Source organism: Sceloporus occidentalis, unplaced genomic scaffold (assembly GCF_023333645.1).
Source record: "Sceloporus occidentalis isolate IW3139 unplaced genomic scaffold, rSceOcc1.0.p SCAF_3, whole genome shotgun sequence".
Lineage (NCBI taxonomy): Eukaryota > Metazoa > Chordata > Lepidosauria > Squamata > Phrynosomatidae > Sceloporus > Sceloporus occidentalis.
This window is the reverse complement of record NW_028316983.1, coordinates 26835893-26857163: the sequence shown is the minus strand read 5'-3', so window position 1 is coordinate 26857163 and position 21271 is coordinate 26835893. Positions and strand designations below refer to the sequence as shown.

General features: G+C 40.1%; 1 long non-coding RNA gene and 2 other non-coding genes across 3 annotated transcripts; all 3 read left to right on the top strand.

The window, feature by feature from the left end:
- The first annotated feature begins 85 nt into the window (after nucleotides 1–85).
- LOC149315671 (uncharacterized) lies at nucleotides 86–3886 on the top strand. The gene is made up of 4 exons (XR_016280678.1): nucleotides 86–213; nucleotides 1524–1641; nucleotides 2986–3075; nucleotides 3749–3886. It is a non-coding gene; the product is annotated as an uncharacterized LOC149315671 (long non-coding RNA).
- On the top strand, nucleotides 1351–1442 carry LOC149315673 (small nucleolar SNORD12/SNORD106). Its single transcript, XR_016280786.1, has one exon. It is a non-coding gene; the product is annotated as a small nucleolar SNORD12/SNORD106 (small nucleolar RNA).
- On the top strand, nucleotides 3126–3217 carry LOC149315672 (small nucleolar SNORD12/SNORD106). Its single transcript, XR_016280787.1, has one exon. It is a non-coding gene; the product is annotated as a small nucleolar SNORD12/SNORD106 (small nucleolar RNA).
- Nucleotides 3887–21271: the final 17385 nt, after the last annotated feature.

Below are 21271 nucleotides of genomic sequence, written 5' to 3'. Positions count from 1 at the left end.
GAATTGGGAGGCACTCTTTCTGCCTCTCCCTTTTGTACATTTTAAGAAATGTTAACAGCTAAACTTCTCATGGTTGATTCTTTTTTCCTTTTTCCATTCAGTTTCAGCAAGAATGTGCAATGGATGCGATGGGAAAACTTCCCAGGAGGAGGGTGGAGTCACCTGAAATGCAGGTGGTGAACCTGAGGCTCCATGGGACTCTGGAAAGAACATGTGAGTGAAGCTACTTTGGGTTAGTCACAAACTCTCAGCCTCAGGGGATAGCAATGGCAACCCCCCCCCCCCCGAAGAGACTTGCCAAGAAAACTCTGTGATAGGTTTGCCTTGAGGACATGATTCCCAGACTCGGGTTTTCCAGGTATTTTGGACTTCAGCTCCCCAAATCTCACACTATTGAGCAGGATGGCTGAGGATTCTGGGAGCTGAAGTCCAAAACACTTGGAAGACTAGAGCTTGAGAATCACAGCCTTGGGGTGACCATAAGTCAGAACTTAGTTGAAGACACACAACAATAAAAGTTAGAGATAGAGAACCAGTGGTGGTAATGGTTTGAGTGTTTGGGCTATGACTGGGGAACAGGGTTCGAATACCCGCTTGGCCATGGAAGCTCATTGGGTGGACTTAGGCAAGTTACACTCTTTGAGCCTCGAAGGAAGGCAAAGGCAAACCCCTTCTGAACAAATCTTGCTAAGAAAGACCTATAATACAGTTGGCCCTCCTTATCCTCGGATTTTTTATCAATGGATTAAAGCATCCATGGCTTGAAAATATTTTTAAAAAATATAAATTCTAAATAGCAAGCTTTGCTTTTCAATTTTATATAGGGTACACCATTTGTATTTAATGGGACTTGAGCATATACAGATTTTGTTATTCACGGGGGTCTTTATCTCATATTTTAAACAACAGTCTTGCTAGCAAGACAAAAGTAGGATGTTGGGCTGACTGACTGTGTAGGTGTTTCTGGGGCTGCCCCATAGGTACCATGTTTAGTAGTATACAGGTACCGTGTGTAGTAGTATGCTTGATCATATTTGTAGAACAGTTAAAAGATCATTCAGTCCTGCAGGTAATATTAAAGAAAATATGGTGGTGTGAGTTTCTACTTGATCACATTCCTGTTACATTTCTGTACTTGAGTTTTCATGCACATTTTTCCAGGATTGATAATGTGATAGAGAAATACAGTACATTTATTTATGCATAGTTAGATCTTAAAGGAATTATATGTAAACGTCCATGTCACATGCACTTCACCTACATGAAGTAGTTACTGGAGGTTCTCAGTAGTGATTTGCAATTGTTTTGAATGTGTGGTGAAAGCCATGCCTTTTCTAGTGTACCTATAAAGCTGATGTATATGATGACTAAAACTTTTTTCCCCATCTGATCGACACTGTTGATTTTTGCTGCTTTAGCCAGATCTTGTCTGATACATCAGCATAGTTAGTTTTTTTCTTTCTTTCTGATAATTTGTTCTGGATAGGGATGATATGACCCTTTGGCTTTCTGTGTCATTTTAGACTTGGAATGAAGTAGTACTGTATTGGAGAAGATGATTGGCCTAAAAAGTAGCTAGAGATGGTTAGCCTGAGGGGAAAATTGGAGTGCTACTTTTGAACATACCAAAGAAGCATGAAGGTAAGTTTTTTTAATTTCTTTTTTTCCTTTGATTAATTTAGAGGGTTTAGAGAAATGTCTCTTTTTGTACAGATAATGGGAAGATAAATGGTGGTGGCACTTCCGTATCTGAAAAATGGTGGTAGTGTAAGTCTGCAGAGGGTTGAAACAAGTTGGGTGGGATTGCCAGTCTACCACATCAGTTAGCTGGGGAAGCACTGCTGTAGGGTTTGTTGAACTGCACTTCCTACCATCTCTTACCATTGCCATAGCTAGCTGGAACTGATTGGAGAGACAAATCCAGTAGTATCTGATGGCCCCATGTTATCCATCCATGATGTTAACTAGCAGTCAGACGGCTATTGGGTTTGTTTGCATTAACCATGGTTTGGACATGTAGGGAATTTAAAAGATGACTGGGAATTGGCTTAAAGTGAGTAAAATTTTGGATCTCAGCAAGTGGCTGGATGAAAGAGCCCCAGGCTCGTGCAGTTTAGTGTAAGTAATGTTAATTGCAGTGTAATACTGTCTGAGAAAGACCCAATATCTGCAATGAGAGCTTGTCATTACAAAGGGGCAGTATAGGCAGTGGGTTAATTCTTTGGGGGGTCCTGTCACATTACAATTACATTGCTATAATTCTAATTTAACTGCCATGGTTGCATCCTATGGAATCCTGGTATTTGCACTTTGTTGATGCAGTAGAACTCTGGCTGAGAATTTTAAATAACATTTCTTAAAATGGAAACATGGTAGTATAATGGTATACAGTTCCCCCACCATATCCATGGATTCAACCTTCAACAGCTTGAAAATTTTAAAAAATATTTTAAGTTCCAAAAAGCAAACCTTGATTTTACCATTTTATATAAGCGTCACCTTTTTACTCTGCCATTGTATTTAATGGGCCTTCAGCATCCATTTCTTTGTTATTCGCTGGGAGTGGGGTGTGCTGGAATCAAACCCAACAGACACCAAGGGCCCACTGTAGTGCATAATGCCACCCCAGTATGCTTAGGTCAAGAACCAGACCCTCAGCATCCTGCTAAAATGTATCTGGCTGCTCTGATTAATGTGCTTAGTTAAATTATCTGTGCTATTTTAGTATTACGCAGGGATGTGAAATGGTAGTCCTCCAGATGTTGGATTAGTACTCTGGAGACCAGGCTTTGAATCTCTGCTCAGCCATGAAACAATTGGGTGACCTTGGGCAAATCACACTCTCAGTCTCAAGAGGATGGCAATGGCAAACCACCTCTGAAGAAACTTGTCAAGAAACCCCCATGATATGGCCTTACAGCCACCATAGAAAACAACTTAAGTATTTTCTTCTATACTGAGATGTTCCATGGTTGTTGTATTTAGACTGTAGGCTGCCTTGGTCGAATTCCACTTGAAAAAGAATGACGAGGCACCTGGTCTTTCCTTAAACCAAGACTGACTGGAAGTTCTAAGGTAAAATCAAACTCCTGTTAAGAAATAGTAGCAGCTGTAAGAACATGTATTCAGTGGTATATGATGACTTAATCTTTTTTCCCCATCATATCGGTAATGCTGATAAAATGCGCATTCTAGCCAGATGGTCTGATTCCACTGAAGTTCAAATTCACAAAATTGTATGCTTTTGTCTTGGACTTTGAAGGCAGAAACCTTCAGTATCTTTTAAAAAGAGAATTCTGATTACTCACTGGAGGTTTGAGAGTGGTTGTGTAAGAAATTGCTCTTTTCTTTAGACTGTGGATCTCTTCATTTTGTACAAGGGTTTGGATATTGGTGTTTTGAAGTTTTTCAGGGGATGGTGATGGACTTCCATAGGATTTAAATATTGGGGACAATGCAGAAATCTGTATTATAAATCTTTGTTTTTGTGTTTGAACAGTTTTGTGATTCTACTAAAATAGACTGAGGGAAATGCTCTTCTTAGTCTAGTTTATGTGGAAAGTTCTAATTCTGCAACTGTCCAGGTTTTCTGTTGCCAAATCTTAAAACAGCTGTGGTAATTTCTGTTGGTAATAAATACAGCTTTGCATTATGTGATAATTACAATGTTAATTTGGCATCTGGATAGATAATACTGCATAGTACTGTGTGCACTAGAAAATTGCTAAATTTTATTTTCTTTTAACAGGTTCAGGAATTCTAGTTTACCTGGTTGGATGGCTGATTTGAAGCTTAAGGTGTCCACAAAATGATTTGAAACTGAATATTCTGGAGAAGATCTGACTTGGAATTCAGTAGTGATTATGCCTAATAAATGTGCTAGTTATACCTTAGCAAATTTGAGCAACTGTGGTTCTTTATTTCCAGAAGCTGAATTTGTCTTCGTCTGCAAACTGCAAAAGTCTTACTGTTTATAGTATAATACAGAGATGGAATAGTTGGGAAGGAGCTCTAGCTTGTGAGAAGCTACATATCTTTGGTCCATAGCATACTGGATTTATACCTTCCTCAGTTAAATAAGTCTTGGTTAGCAGAGCATATGGATGTGAATGAGTCATGTGCAAGAGAACATTTGGAAACCCCAGCTGATCAAACTGGCTATTGCTGGGCTCCTGGTGTGTATGAACCAGAGACTAAATTATTATTTTTTTTACTCAGTTTCAGGAATCTTACCTGCATGAATCTCCCTGCTTCACTGATAACACTGAAAGCTTTGTTTTGCTAGTGTGGTGCAATAGTTTTATGTGTCAGACTAGGACTCTTGACCAGGGGTTAGATCCCTGCTTGGCCATGGAAACTCACAGTAACCTTGGCCAGGTCACACTTTTAACCACAAGACAAAAGCAAATGCTCTGAACAAAGCTTGCTGAGAAAACCCTTACCCCTGCCTGGAGGACAGATAGATGTTCGGTGCATGGTAATCATGTATCCTGCCCTGCAGGGATAAATAGGAAGCTTCATTGCCCATTGCCTGCTCAAATGAGGCTATTGCTCCTCTCACAACCTGCCATGGCTAATGTAAAGAAAATTATAAAATTAGCTTTTGAAGACTATTTTATCAGGTACATGGAATGAAGTGTCTGGAAAAACATTTTATGCCCATTAACGAGAATGTGTGTGATAATAGTAGAAACAATTAGTGGGTGTGATAAGGTGACAAGTTCAGCTTTACAGATGTTACCTAAAATCTAAGATGAGTATGGTGGTGGCAGTTTTTGGAATGTAGTTCGACGCTGGCTGGGTAACAGGATCTGTGATAAAATCTGCAGCAGCCCTCATGAAGCTGGGGTGTTAAACAGTTACCGTATATGTGGATTGTGCCAGCATTGTGACTGTTTAAGGCATTGTTGATAAATGAGTTCCTGGATAGATAAGAAATCTACTGTCTTCCTTTGAAGTTTTTCTTGTTCCAAAGACAACCAGATGGATTAGTTGTGCATTACAATGGGACATATTTAAATTGATGCCTTCTGTTTCATTGGTGGAATGGGGATTGCCCCTATAACAAGATAGAATATTGGTTTCAATAATCTTTTTCAGCATTTTGAAGACTCAGTTTTCCACATCACATTGGTTGCATGTTACCAGTCCTCTGCTTCTTCATGTACCCCCTGAGCCTGTTCAGTTACCTTTAGATGCAGCTGGGTGATGCTTTGTCTCCACTGTTGAAACAAGATTCAACTACCAGTCCAGTTAGCTTTAGTACATGGAATGCTAGGATACCATTGTAGCTTGGGCAGCAAAATTTCCTTGTTGCATAACTTGTCTTCCTCAACAACATTAAGCTTCTGGCCACTTTTGTTGGGAAGGAAAGGTGTAATTGTTCCATGAGCAAAATCCCCAATATGCGTTTGGAGGATTTTGCAGTTGAGGCTTACTATTTAGAATAAAGGATTAGTTCTAACCCTCTTACCTGCATTTAGAAAACCTGAATGAAGAAAATGGATGATTGTGCATGGATGAATACATTTTGACAATTATGACTGTAAGGCTGCAACTGTAAAGACAAGCAATGCCACTGAATTAAAATGACAACTACTAGGTTTAGTTCAAACATTAAAGAAAACTGTTAACATGTTTTTGTGCTAGAGGGACTTTTGTGGCCTTGAAGCTCCACTGGTTCCCCCGAAGCTCCAATCTCAACCTCAAAAATTGGCACAATGTATTGTATTCCTAAAAATGGTGACTGTCTGACTTAACTTCCTCTCACCATTTTGAGGGAATGCTAAGGAGCTTCAAGTAATTCCTGGGTTTCCCCAGTGGCTCTTGACATAGAAATCATATCTAGGTAGTAGAAAAACCATTTATTGAACAATTCCAGAATTTACTTGGACACCTAGAATGCAGTTGGAAAGCTTTTCAAAAGTCCATCTTGCACATAGAACAAGGATAATACTGTGCTGCAGGGAGGCAGCAACTGATAAATTGATTATCAATTGGATTAAAGCATGGATCAGATTCTCATCCAATCTTGTACCCTCAAGATCTCATTCTTAGCAAACCCTTGTAAGGCTGGTTTTTAAAATCCCCCTATGCAAAGGAACCGGCTTGGCTGCGGGGGGGGGGGGGGGCAGCATCTGCCAGGGCTGAGAGGGCAGAGTTCAAGCGCCCAGTCCTCTCCTTGGCGGCTTGGTTTCCCTCAGCCAGAAGGGAGCTCCGCTTGGGGCCTTTTCTGTCTGGGGGTGTGAAAGGCCCACGACCACACCCTCAAGTTGTCTGACAGTCAGATAATCCGGAATCTCAGATAACCATGACTACTGTATATCCAGATCTCTTCTATACCGGCATTCTCTAAAGATGCCAGCCACAGATGGTGGTGAAACGTCAGCAATAAATTCTTCTAGAACATGGCCACATAATAATAATAATAATGTTTATTTATATACCGCTTTTCCAAATTAGATCAAAGCGGTGTACAACAGCAAGTACAATACAAAGTCAAAATAAAACATAACAGGCCTCTCTCCCCCTCAAGATGGTGGTCGGAAGGCGGGCTCTTAGTCTTTCATGCCAGGCCTCTCTCCCCCTCAAGATGGTGGTTGGAAGGAGGGCTTTTTCTTCGTGCAGGCAGGCAGTTGGAGCTAGCCTGCCTCTCCCCCCCCCCCCCCCCAAGAAAAATCCGGATGCCGGCCATGAAAGCCTATGACTTCTCATGTAAGAGAAGACTTGACAAGTAGAAGAAACATTCATGCACTCAAAAACTTCAATAGTTGTTCAAGGGCAGCATTAATTCAGTGTCTGCTAGCAAAAGCATATGCTTACCTTTGGTTAGTAGAGTCATTACACTTTCAGCATACTGCTGCAATGTTTAAGCAAATAGCCTTTAGACAGGAGGAAGAAGTATTTAGTATTCTTGCTGTTAGCATTATATGTTGTTGGGTGTCAAAAGTGTAAGGGAAAAAGCTTTTAACTGGAGTAATGATTTTTCTCTCATTAGCATCTGTAACCTGAATAACACCTTCAATGAAAGTGCATCGTTTTGCAGTTTAACAAGATATTTCACCAACTGTTTTACTTTTTGATAAGGGCTGGACTCCGCAGTGCCAACATTTTGGTTAAGCTAACCTGACATAGGACCACTAAATTTAGTAGCATGTTACTACTCTAAATGCAGATGGTCTTGGACATAAGGCTTGGTCTGATTTAGTACTTGGATAAAAGACTGTTGGGGATCTCCAGATAGGACTGGGAATGAATCCTACCTGAACCTCTATAGAGAGCTGTTGGCACTCAAATCTGACAGTACTGGTCTGATTCGGTATAAGGCATTTTCTATGTTTTTAATTATGGGTGAGAGATTGAGATTTTGGGGCAGATGCAGTTTATCACTGGTCCTGCAGTCAACACTCTATACTTATTAAACATAGCAGAAACTCTTATGTGAGACATTCAGCTGCCCTGTAGCTTCTTGCTTGGGGGCAGAGGCGTTTTGCTCAGTCAAGTGCGGTTTTTCAGTGCCAAACCTGATGTGACACAAACTGCACAAATAAAATTCATGTATAGCCTCAGGACTTTGCAGAGAACTATTTTTCCTCCTTTTCATGCCTTAATCAGTAAAGCTGCTTGAACTGTTCAATGCCAAAGTTGCTACCTACAATCCAATTGACAATTTTTGCTGAAATACCAGCCTTAGGAGGTGACTTTTTCTGGACTGGGTAAGGTAAACCTCTCATAGGGTTTTCTTGGCAAGTTTCTTCAGGGGGTGGGTGAGTGGGTGGGTTAGCCATTGCCATTGTCAGCAGCTAAGAGAGAGTGACTTGCCCAAGGTAATCCCATTGGTTTTTATACTGGAGAAGGGAATCAAACCCTGACCTTGTAGCCCTGTGCTCAAACCACTATACCATGCTGGCTCTCCAAGTGTTACAAAGTTTCATCTCCAAGGCTGATCAAGCTGCTCTGCTAATTACACCATACACACCCATCTTTAATTAAGAACCCTTAGAGATTCTGTAGCTCTGATCGTAGAAATCATAACTAATAAGAAACTCGAGTGGGAGGAGGTCGTAGGCTTGTGAGTTTCAAGGGTGCTGGTGGTGAGGAGAGGCTAAATTCAAATTCTTCCTGTGCTTGTCAGGCTAAATCGTTAATGGCAACCTGTGAGGATAAAATTCCAAAGTATTTTGAATGCTAAGAAGATGCATAAGGAAGCTAGAGCAACTATATTGGGTTTCTGTTGCTTCTGAAACTGTAAAACGCTTTGGAAATTTGCAGAAGCAATAACCATCCTGAGCTGAATTATCTCAGGTCCTTGTGGCTTGCACATTGCTATTAGGAAGCTTGTGATCTTGACTCGTTCTAAGACTCATGTTTAACACACTGCCTCCCACAAGATCAGGGTTGGGAAGAAGAAAAAACCAGTCTTAACCCCCATCCACTTTTTGTTGTTGGTTAAACTATTAAACCACACCGATATACAGTTGGCCCTCCATATCCATGAATTCCAAAATCAAATGTTGATTTCTCCTTTTTATGTAAGTGACACCATTTTACTACACCATTGGATTTAATGGGATTGAGCATCCATGGATTTTTGTTGGTGTGGTCAGGTCCTGGAACCAAACCCGTGTGGTTACCAAGGGCTCACTGTAGGGCTCAATGAGAAAATTAAGTTGCAAAATGTAGTTCAGATGTAGTGGCCACTAACTTAAATAATCACTCTTATGAAAAAGTGCTCTTTCAAAGTGAGTTACTTTGGTTGAATATCATACCAGGCTCTTAAGGTGCCACATTAGTCTTCATAACATACTGGGACAAGCACTTATCGCACAGCTCTTCCAACTCACCATGATGTTGCTTCTGTCCCGGTCTCATGTCTTCTGCACATTATAGCCCTGCATCCTTCCCATCCTGTCTAGGTTTGTTTGTATTTGTTTTTCTTTTTGGAATAATTGTGTAACCATGGCAATTCAATAAATAAATAAATGGGAGATAGGAAGGTGGGCAGGCATGCCTGCAAAATGCCTCCATTAGATGAGCTTTATGTTCACAGACTAATATGAATGTTGCCTTGTACAAATTCTCATATAAGATTTGTCATTGGGAATGCTGGTTTCCAACCAAAATGGGCAAAAAGGCATGCTATTAATTGCTAGGGATGAATCCTAAGATTTTGATTTAATTGTGAGGCTGCAGGGGGTGCTGTGCACACATGTTTTACTGAGAACAAGTTACCCAGCTCTCCATCTGAATTATGGAAGGCGTTTGAAGCTGGTCTTTGACCATAATAAAGAATTTCATTTTATTTCATGGAAGGCGTTTAAACCAGGCAAGTCATCACTTGCCTCCACTCCATGGCATTATTTCTTCTTGTCACTAGACAGAGGGAGGGCATAAAAGAATTATCTATGGACTATGAAATTTGTTTTGTGATCAGCATGGTACCTCTGCATCTGCACACGGAGTGGAGTGGTTCTGTCTCATACAGCAAAAGCAGCAGTCCTTTGAACCCACATTTTTTCTGTTCCAGCAGCAGCTCAATGCAAAGAAGAGGCATGTGTTAAATGTTTTTAACCCATCAAATATAAATTAAGTAGGTAGAGTCATACAATTTTAGGTTAAATGGGGAAATTTTAATTTTTGGAATTGGAAAAAGATTTTTGCAGACACACACACAAAAATTACTCCCCACCCCCAAATATATTCCTTCAGTCAAGTTCAGTTTCAAGTAAGCAGGGAGAATAGCTTTTATTTTAGGTTTAGAGAGGGATCTGGTAGGCAGTTTGATGACTGAACTGCAGGATGAACCCCTGTGGTAAACAGCTAAGATTGTCTAAGCCATGGTATTCCCAATCACCATGTACAGATGTGAAAGCTGGACAATGAAGAAAGTGGATAGAAAAAAATCAACTCATTTGAAATGTGGTGCTGGAGAAGAATGCTGAGAATACCGTGGACAGGCAAAAAGAGAAACAAATGGGTCTTAGAACAGATCAAGCCTGAACTCTCCCTGGAAGCCAAGAACACTAAATCGAGGCTGTCATACTTTGGCCACATCATGAGAAGGTATGACACATTAGAAATGACAATAATGCTAGGAAAGGTTGAAGGCAGTAGAGAGCGAGGAAGACCACACACCAGATAGTTAGACTCCATCGGGGGAGATCACAGGCCTAAACCTGCAGGAGTTCAGCAGAGCTGTTGAGTATTGGGGGTTTGGAGATGTCCCATGGCTTAAGGACAGTAAACAAAAACACACAAGGAGAGTGCACCATTCTCCAAGGCAGTCTATGTGCCACTCTCAAATAGTTCTTACAGTGAAAGAGTTGACGTTCTTCCTAATGTTCCTAGGGAACCCACTGGGTGACTTTCAGCCAGTTATTTTCTATCAGAAAGCTTATGGTAAGTGTAAAGCAGTGCTTCTCAATTATTTTCTGTCATGCCCCCCCCTAGGAAGAAGAAAACATTTCGCGTCCCCAGCACGACTGTAAATAGTATCATTTATATATATGACAGTATTTTCCGAGGTCAAACGAGCCCCCCTTTATGGAGCCTCGCGCCCCCCCTGGGGGGTGCGCCCCACTATTTAAGAAGTACTGGCGTAAAGCATGTAAGGCGACAGCCATATACACAGGAGGAGGAAAGGTGTGATACAAATGTAACAAATAAATTTAATATGTGCACACAAATGTGTACTGAGGCATAAATTGATGTAATTTCTTGATGAGAATTTCTTAGTAAGTGCTAAAGAAACAGACAACCTATGCAGCAATTGAAAGTGGTCAGGGAGGCCAGACCACACACTATGAACCCAATGAAGCACAAAGTCATGTTCACAGTGCAAGAAGATGCCAGTTCAGCCAAGCGCATTCAAAGAAACCTTGTCACCATTTGGCCATCCACAGACCTGTAGAGCTCATTGGCTATAGGCCAATATTTCATCCTTCCCCATCCCACCCAACCCCTACTCTCTTTCTTTTGTGTTTTTTGGCTCAGTAAATTTATAATACCCTAAACCTGTTACCAGTTTTGTGTGTGTGTGTGTGTGTGTGTGTGTGTCAGGAAGCTACAGCCCTTGAATGATCTGTGTGAACTAGCCATCTGTCTCTCAGATACAATTCCGGTGCCCAAACCATCTACTCAGCTGGACATCTAAGACTTCTCAGAAGTCAGAACTGCATCTCATGTGAACCTCAGTATTATACGAAAACTCTACTTGGTAGGTTTTCATGTGATACAGGAGATGGGTTCAAAAAGTGGAAAATTCAATGTGCCAACTACATGGGACAGATGCTACAAACAACTATGAGCACCAAATAAAAATGGACGGTTGTGTGTGTTATGAAGGTCATAGCCTTGATGAGGAAGTCCATCAGACACTCCAGTTTGCATATCTTAAGTCAAATGCTGTTACAAGTAAGCATGGAGAATAGCTATTAGTTTAGGGTTAGAGAAAGATCAAGTAGGCAATTTGATCATTGGACTCTTCAGGCGGAATCTTATTTGCTTGTAATTTGAATCCATAGGTTCATGCCCTAGTCTCTGGAGCAAGAAGAAACACGTTCGCTCCATCCTACATGACACCCCCTTCATATTTTTAATGATGACTATCACATGACCTCTCATTATTCTCCAAATTAAACATAGCTCTCTTTAGTCATTCCTCACAGGGCTTGCATGGGAATAGATAAGGGGCTGCAATGTAGGGATATAAGAAAGAACAAATATTTGAGGGAAGGGGAAAGAGAAGGGGGCTGGAAGTGGAGCCAGTTGCCCACCACTGCCTGAGAAGCAGGTATATGGAGACTTGTAATGTTTCCTTGTGAAAATGTTTATTTTTGTATAGGCCATGCAAAACTGGTGAGCAATGGCACAGCACTGACATTCCACTAGATTCTTGCTTTCCTAAGACATTTAGGACAGGCTACAGTTCCACAGGTTTTTCTACAGACAGCAAAGTCAGCAGCTATCCCATACCTCTTTTCAGTCTCAGGACTTTATCACACATGGTTTTTAAGCTGCTCTTAAAGTTTGAAAATAACTCATTTGGAGCAAAGGAGGTGACACTGATACCACATGACTGGCCAGTACTGGAACTAATGTGCAAAGAACTTATCACACTTTATTGATGGGTTTTCCCATCTCTATTGATGTGAGAGCACATTATTCTCTATGGAGTTCTGAGCAACCACATCAGCATGGCCGCATGCATGCATTACCATTGAGGATAATGGGGCAGGGCCAACCAGTGGACGGCTAGCCAGCCGATATGAAGGGCTGACTGTACTAGTATGATTACGGTGAGAATGGGGCTAGGGTGATAACTTCCACAATTCCAGCACAGACTGACTTCTTCCTACACTCCCAGAGACCCCACTACCCCTCCCTTGTCTAGTGGGAGAAAGAAAGATGAATAATTACGCATTATCTGTATCTCTGGAGCCATCTCAGCTCACACTGAAACAGCACTATTATCAACTGTCTTTTGTCCTCACTTTGATTGCTCTTCTTATGGAAATTGTAAGAGTTGAGAGCAACAGACAACGGATCACTCTATCTATCTATCTATCTATCTATCTATCTATCTATCTATCTATCTATCTATCTATCATCTATGGTATTTATACCCCGCCCTTCAGCCCTAAAGGCTAATTAAATAGACATCCTGAGGCCTTGCCATTCAACAACAGATCAACACCCAGAGTAACATGCAAATCACCTCCTTTCAACCAAGGTTCATACAGTATATATACACCACTGACTTCCATGCCAGCATTCTCTGAAGATGCCAGCCACAGCTGCTGGTGAAACGTCAGGAATAAACTCTTCTAGAATATGGCCACATAGCCCTAAAACCTGCAAAAAACTATGGATGCCGGCCATGAAAGCTTTCGACTTCACATAAGAGCTGAGAATTAAGAGCTGCCTCCTCATAACAGAAAGGGAAGAAGATGATGAAGGGAAAAAGGAACCCACAAGAGAAAGACCAACAGGGCAGGCTCTTCCATAAGGCAGAATATCCTCAGGCAGCAGAAATTGAGTGTCCTGTATGGAGCCAGTTACTTACTGACATAGTTAATACCACATTTTTACTGCTAAGATTAGGGAGCTTCTAGAATGTTCTACCACATGTACCAAAATAATTTGACTGGCTTTGGGTACTATGCAACCTAGTTTGGGCAAGTGGTTCAGTTTAGATGCATCATTTACTCCCCTATATTATGTAGCAAAATGGCCCACACAAGACCTGGGATTAGATTTTTCCCAGTACAATGGTCAATCTGGGTTTTCTGTAACTCCCTTGTAATTTTCATGTCATTATGCCTGAAACACATTACTGAAATTCAAAGTGAGTGGAGGAGGAAATCTCCTGTGGAGCAATCTCCCTTGCTTTGTTTAGTTAAAATAGCTAACTGGCTTTTTAAAAAACAACGTAATTCTGTTATTGGTGCCCGTTTTCTAAAACTCATCTTGAACACATCTAGTTCCATAATGGGTGATGGGGATGAAGATGGAATTAACAAGGGGTTGTCCATACTCTGTACTTATGGGGGGTGTTTTTGTGTGCCTTCAAGTTGTTTCAAACTTATGGAGACCCTATCATGTGGAGGAGACTCAAATTTAACACTGCAAAAGCATAAGTTTGCAACTTGTATTACAATTACTACACATAATTTATTCTACTTCAGTTAGCAGTGGAGATGAAGCAGAGCTCCCTCAACCTTGTGTGAAAGTGCTCTAAGTATTTATGGTATCAAGCCTTCATGTTTTGGAATACAAATTGGCTCTGCTTCTAATGCTAGGATCTTTTATGGACTGAAAGCTAGGTTCCTGAAAACTCCTTCCCTGGCTCAGAATCTAGCATTTGATTTGGAAGTGTCCACATTCAGCAAATGAGGGTCCTCAGCGTGTTCGGTATTTCCTTAAATAAGATTGCCAGGTTGAACATAGGATGTGGCTTGTTAACAGTTTCTGAACCAGGAAGAGGTATCATAAAGTTCTGTCAAGCGGAATTATCGCGATGTCTCCTCTCTTACCACACAAAGCCCACCTTTTAGTTGCTGTAGTCCCTCCACCTCATCTCACTAGTTATTGGCTAGTGGATTGTAGGGTCAAGCCTGAAGAAGTGTCCACCTATGTGCCCTGGTGGCACAGTGGTTAAATGCTTGTACTGGCACTCACTCCCAAACCACAAGGTTGCGAGTTCCATACCAACCAAGGGCTCAGGGTCAACTCAGCCTTGCATCATTCCGTAGGTTGCTAAAATGAGTATCCAGCTCAATGGGGATAATTAGCTTACACATTGTAAACCACTTAGGGAGTGCTTAAGTGCACTGATAAGTGGTATCTAAATGTAGTTGCTATTGCTACGTGTTAAGGTTTGTTCAGCAGATTCACCCTCAATCCCATGTGTAGAAGCAGAGTCCTGACACCAGATCTGAAGATGAGTGAAGTTTATTCAGCAGGTTGTTACAACACAGCACCTTATATTCAGTTCATACACAATGCATATACAGTGGGCTCTCCACATTCACTGGGGTTAAGGGCAAGGGACACCCAAGAAAATGGAAAAACTGCAAACAAGTTTTTTTTAAAAAAAAAACTTGAGATAATCCTTCTCTAAGACTCTCTAGGTACTCCAGAGCACCTCTATGGTCAACATCTGCCAGAAGTTGATGGTATAATTGCTCTGGAGGACTTACAAACACCTAAAGAAGTGTTCTCTCTAGGAATCTCTAGGTCCTCCAGTGTGACTTCTGGTGGAAATTCACACGTGAGTCTCAGTGAACAACCTTGAGACTCCTAGAGAGAACATACTAATCAAATCTGTGAATAATCAAATATGTAAAAGTCAAAGCTGCAAATGTGGAGGCTGAACTGTATATTCTTTGCCTCATGTGTATGTCCAAGAGAAAATGAGTCCTTTAATTGTAGTACATTAACTCCATGGATTCACAGCAACATAAACAAACAGAAACTTCAGCATTCCTTCACATCCCAAGTTCCGCACTGCCATCATCTTGGTTTTAGACACACCTTTCCTTATAGCAACTACAGAGTGATTCAGCATTTCCTGTATCATGATTGCAATTACCTGTCCTGCTTATCACACCTTTCCTACATTTAACCCTTTATTCTGTTATAAAATACATACAACTACTAACACTACGTTCCTGCAAGGGGACACACAGGGCTGAGGGAGGAGCCTCTTGGTAGTTTCCTTTTTTTTAAACTAAATTTTTATTAAAGACAAAAAAAAAAACATCAGAACAAAATAGATACATAAACATACAAACATATTCACACAAATGGCTGTATAACAGTGTATCACTTTACACAGTCATTATTAAATGCTCTTTTAAGTAATTTAACTAAGACAATGAACTATACTTCCGAGATAACTTCTCTAACCTCTTATTTCTATTCGTATTTTATTTCCCAGTTAACATAACCTTTTCTGCCTTGAACACATTTCCTTAGCCCAGCCTTTCTCAAATAGTGAGGTGGGCCCCTCCAGGGGGGGCGCGAGGCTCTGTTATGCAGAGGTGTACAATTTTATAGACAAATGATACTATTTACAGTCGCGCGGGGGCGCGAAATGTTTTCTTCTTCCTAGGGGGGGCATGACAGAAAATAATTGAGAAGCACTGCCTTAGCCTAAAATGATCTGCATCACAGCTATATAATATTCTTACCAACATTTATAACAACACTGCATTAAGATTTAACATGCCATATATTTACACATTTTTGTTATATTTTTCCTTCCTTTTGGATGTGATTATTTATTTTCTCTCTATATATTTTATAACACAAGACCAGTCTTCTTCAATTTTTTATTTTGTTTTTCCTTTCAACAATGCCGTCAATACGTCCATCTCCATTGTTTCATATAGTTTGGTCAGCCACTCGTCCATTTTTGGTATTTCCGGGCATTTCCATGATTTTGCATATGTAATTCTCGCCAAGGTAATCATATATAATATGATACATTTATATTTCTTTTCTGTCACTTTATCCAGTTCAGAGGTCATATTTAGAAAAAATAGGAGTGGGTTGAAGGGGATTTTCTCATTTAAGATTTCTGATATTATTAAGTGAACTTTTTTCCAGAACCTTTTTGCCTCCTTACACTTCCACCATATATGGAAGAAATTCGCGTCAATCTTTTGACATTTCCAACATGTCGCATCTCTTTTCTTATAGATCAAATTAATTTTATGAGGAGAGATATACCACTGGTGCAGCATTTTAAAAAAGTTTTCTTTGAAGTTCTGGCAAAGTGTAAAGTTACTGGAATTTTGTAAAGCTTTCTCCCACTTCTCCAACTCAATATTTTTGCCCACATCTTGAGCCCATTTCACCATGAAATGTTTTACCATTTCACTTTCCAAGTCTCTTTTATGTAGAATCTTATAGTATTTTGAGATATGTTTCTTACCCTTATCAAATATAATTCTGTCCAGTTCTGTTGTAGTAGAACCACTTGGTAGTTTCATCTGATGAAACTTAACATACTTAACATACAAATCATCTCACTATTTGGCTTTATGTCTCAGTTAAGGTTGCTACTTATGAATTGCCAAAAATATTTTCTAATGCTCATTCATATGTCTATGTGCAAATTTAGAACTGATTAGTGCAGCGTACACATAAATGCCACTCATCATATTTTTACTGCATTAGACTGTGGAACTGTTCAGTTTGCTATCCAGATGCTATGTTTTTATAGGTCCCAGCTCTCTCTTCTTACAATTCTTTATCTTTAAACCAAATGTCAGAAGGATACCGTTTCACACAATGGACATTTTCACAGAAAGTGATCATGCTGACTCAGGTGCTATAGTTCAAAAAATGACTTTTCCATGTGCTATTTGATGGATCGATAGTCTGGTTTGTTTTAAGGCAGTTTCCCCAGTGTTCTCTAATTTATCTGGATTTCTTTTTGCTCTGAAAATATAACATGAGAACTGGTTAACAGAGTTCCTTCACCCTTCCCCAATTTATATACAGAGATAACAAGGAGGGATTACTGCTATTCAGAGGTACTATAATGAAACTTTGGGGCTACAATACCAATTATTCTTGCTCATTTAACATGTTATTTAAAAGTTCACGTTTCTTTTAGAGTGTCATTATTTAAAGTCTAGTGACCCCATTTGTCATTGACGTCTTTCCTTTGATTGTTTTCATTAAGCTTCTCACAGTCAGACAGTATTGGAGGAATATGACAAAGTTAGTCAAAGAAGCATATAGTAGCTTTATCCTGGCTGGAGCTACTTATATTCTGATGCAGAAAAGTAAACTGCAGGAGAAGTTTGGGAGACAGAAGGATTCCTAAAATCAACAGAAGACCAGAAATGCAAATTGTATTAATGGTTTTAAACTTGTTTAAGCAATTTAAAATAAAAATTAATTACTCGTACTTATCTTTCTCTTCTTCCACTCCCCTTTTTGTCCTCTCATCTCCATTCATCTCCATGTATGCTTTAGGATTGTCTTGTGAGATCTTGTTCCAAATGCTTCGAACAACCTATCAGGTCTATAACTTCCAGAGTGTGCTGCACTGTTTATAATTTTTTTTGTTTAGAGAGGTATGGCTGATCAATTCACTTGACTTTTAGGGTTAATTTTTAAGGAAACTGCTGATATTAAAAAAAAACATACACTCACACAGGAGTGATGCAGGATACAAAAACTTTCCATCTATAAATATAAACTATAAGCTAGGCCCACCCTACGCTGGTCTTCACCCTCATCAGTGTCCATACTACCCCATTCCTCAACAACAAGACTACACAAGAACAATTCTTAGGCATCTCATAAGCAGACAGACCCACAATTACAATCTTGCATTTCTGTTGATTCTTGTCAACATGTCTCCTTGCTGCTGTCTTTGTCTGGTGTCTTGTGCCCTCTTTCCTTCATCTTTCCATGTCTCCTCACTCTATTGCAACTCCACACGTCTTTCTGTCCATCCATTCTCTTTTATCTTTTCCCTCTTCAGTGTGCCCTCTCCACTTCTTTGTGTATTTCTAGTCAGTGGAGTCACAAGGGGGTGCGGATGGCACCAGGTGACACCCTAAGTGGGGGTGACACCACTGTTCCCCAAACAACTGCATTGTGAATGGGGTGAGGCTCAGAGGGAGGTGAAAGAAGAGACCCCGGTTTTATTATTTATCATTTATTTTACGCAGCTGCTTTTTGGGGTGGATCGTTGCCGCGTCTGTGCGGTTGCTGCAGCAACGATCTGGGGCAGAAAGGGGCAGCGTCTTGCCGTCCCTTCCTGCCCATCTGTACCAGGCCTATGTTACAGAATTTTGAACAACATAGTTGCTGCAGTCTTTTGTATCTCCTTTTTTGTGGATGGGGATGTATACTGACTGCTTCCAATCTGTTGGCCATCATTTTATTTTCCATATCTGTTGACATATGTTGGTTAGCACTAGAGTTGACTCTGTCGATGTGGATTACAGTAGTTCAACTGGAATATAATCAGTTCCTAGAGAAATAGAAGACAACAACAGAAAGGGTAGAACAAGAGATTTATTTCACAAGATCCGGGAAATCAAAGGAAAATTTAAACCAAGCACCAGGACACTCTATGACAATAAAAATAGCATAATTCAAGATCAGGAAGGAATAAAAAGATGTTTGATGCAATACTCACAAGGGTTATTTAAAAGGGATGACAACACGAAGAGCCATATGAAGACGAACCCCAAATTCTCACAAAAGTACAAATCTCAAAATTCCATAGCATTGAGCCATGGCAGTTAAAGCAGCGTCAAACTGCATTATTTCTACACCACAGATGAAGCCATGGTGAATATGTGTGTGGAAACAAATACTCTACTCTCATATTGTTATCTGAAAAATGCCTTCAAAATAACACTGTTTCATTGGGGAAAATGTACTTTATGTTCTGGCTTAACTTGTTTCCCTTTAAAATGTAATTTAATATAGTTAATACAGTACTAATACATATTCAGATTAATTTAATTTATATTGATCTATGACTTGTATTTGTAACACTAGATTTTGATTTAATGTTAGGTCTCAGTCTAGCTCATACACTTATCTGAAGCCCATGTGATCCAGAAATTAATTTTTAACATGTAGTTGCTAACTTTTTCTGAAGGCATTTCCTGGCCATGGAAAACAGGTGCAAATGTGTGAAAGAAGGAAGCCTTTAGGAGCTATAACTGCCTCTAAATCAGACTGATTCTTCATTCTCGTTGTTAGGTAATATAGATGTAGACCAAATGGATCTCTGTGTTTTTTTCTTTTCATCTAAAAATAGCTCAGCCAATTTGGACATGTGCCCATTTCCAGAAGGACACTTTTGCCCTTCACTGATTTCAGTGAAACTAGCCCCACCCCACATTTTACCCATCACTAGCTCACGTTTTGAGAATCCCTGGGGTGCATTATGTTAAAACAGGATATGAAAACATAAGACTAAATGGATAAAACTTTTATACTGTATAACAATGTCATAGTTGTGCTTGCAGCTAACAGAATCAGCTTTGGGTCAATGAATCTACAATGTGTGTCTTCTCCAAAGGTCAAAGATGGTTTGCATAGCTTGAAAAATGCTATGGAATCCTCATGAGAGATGGAGGTTGATTTACTGGTTCCAATTACATGAATAAAGCTCTTATTTCGAGATAAGGCTTCCGGATGCAGTCATGCATAGTTTTAGATCCCAGGAATTAAACTGTCAGTATGTCAGCCCAGCTGAACAAACCTTAGGATACTGGATCCTTGCTGTACTTAAAATAGACTGTAAAGATGGAAGTGGGAACCAGCTGCTTTTGCCATAATGGCTTCCACCTACTTTGTCTCAAGAATTACTGATAGGTTGGTTTCCACTCTTATTGCCTATGGCTGAATTATGACTCCCTGAAGTCTTAAGCTATGTGCAGCCATCTGTCTGTCTGTCTATCTATCTACAAATTAAAATTGTAGAGTTCTTAGTAATTATGTAAAAGTTGAAATTTGGTTCTAAAATATTTATAGAGGCCTCTTAAAGCTCAACAACATAAACAAAGAATGAGGATATTCCACCTGCCTCAGCTCATTAATGACCAAATTCAATTTTAGAGGTCTCAGGGATGGTGTTCCACTGGTAGGTGGAACCAAAGGCAAAAGTGTGAGACCAAAAATACCAGCATATTTTTTGCTTAATATTCTTGTTTTAGCTTTTGACTAGGGCTCTGGAGAACAGGGCTTGAATCCACACTCAGCCATGGAAAACCAGTGGGCAACCTTGGGCAACTCACACTCAGCTTCAGAGGAAGACCAAGGCAAACCTCCTTTGAGTAAAACCTGCCAAGAAACTCAATGATAGATTTGCCTTAGGGTCACCATAAATCAGAAATGACTTCAAGGCACACAACAAACAGATAAAACAGTGGGAAAAATATACTAGTTGTCTTAAAGCACAGATTCCTAAAGGTTAGTTTTAAACTTAGTGTTGACGTTAGAGTTTTCTATGCCTTTCAACTTAGGTGTTGCCTGTATAATTTCTGCCTCCTGTACCTTTTACTCCCAGTACTAAAAATTAACCTTTCACTACCTGCCATTAAAATTTCCATTCCAACTATCACATTCCTCCTTTTCGCCAGCCAGCCAGCATCCAGCATGCTCTACCATTTTCCTTTACTTACTCATTCTTGGCTGCTCTCACACCTTATTTCATCTCTCCATTTACATACCTATAAAACACCTGACTATATTTACCTTGCAATAAAAACATGTACAAACAGTGCTGAATAAACTTCACAGCACTTAAGGTACTGTACTAGTCAGGGCCAACTCTACCATTAGGCAGAGTGAGGCAACTGCCTCAGGGGACACAAGCTGTAGGCACCCAGACCTTCCAACTGAGTTCCCTAGTTGTTCCCCTCTGTTGGATGTCACAGCTGTATCCAACACACTAGCTATCCCTATCTGGCACGCCTTAAAACTAGCCCACTGCCCTTATGCCAATGAAGGATGCTGTTCTACTGACAGCACTGAAGTAAAATTTAAATACAAGTCCAATTAGAATCTGTCCATGGAAAGGGGGAAGTTGTGTAATACCCGCTTGTTAGAAGAATGTGACGCTGCACAACTAAATACACATTGAACCTAGCTGTGCATGTGTGATGCATCTCCCTGCTCAATGCACCATGCACACCAGTGAGCAACAGCATGGCATTTGGCCATTTCTATGCCTAAAACATGAATACCTTCATAGTGATGCCACTGGCTACAGGTACCAATAATA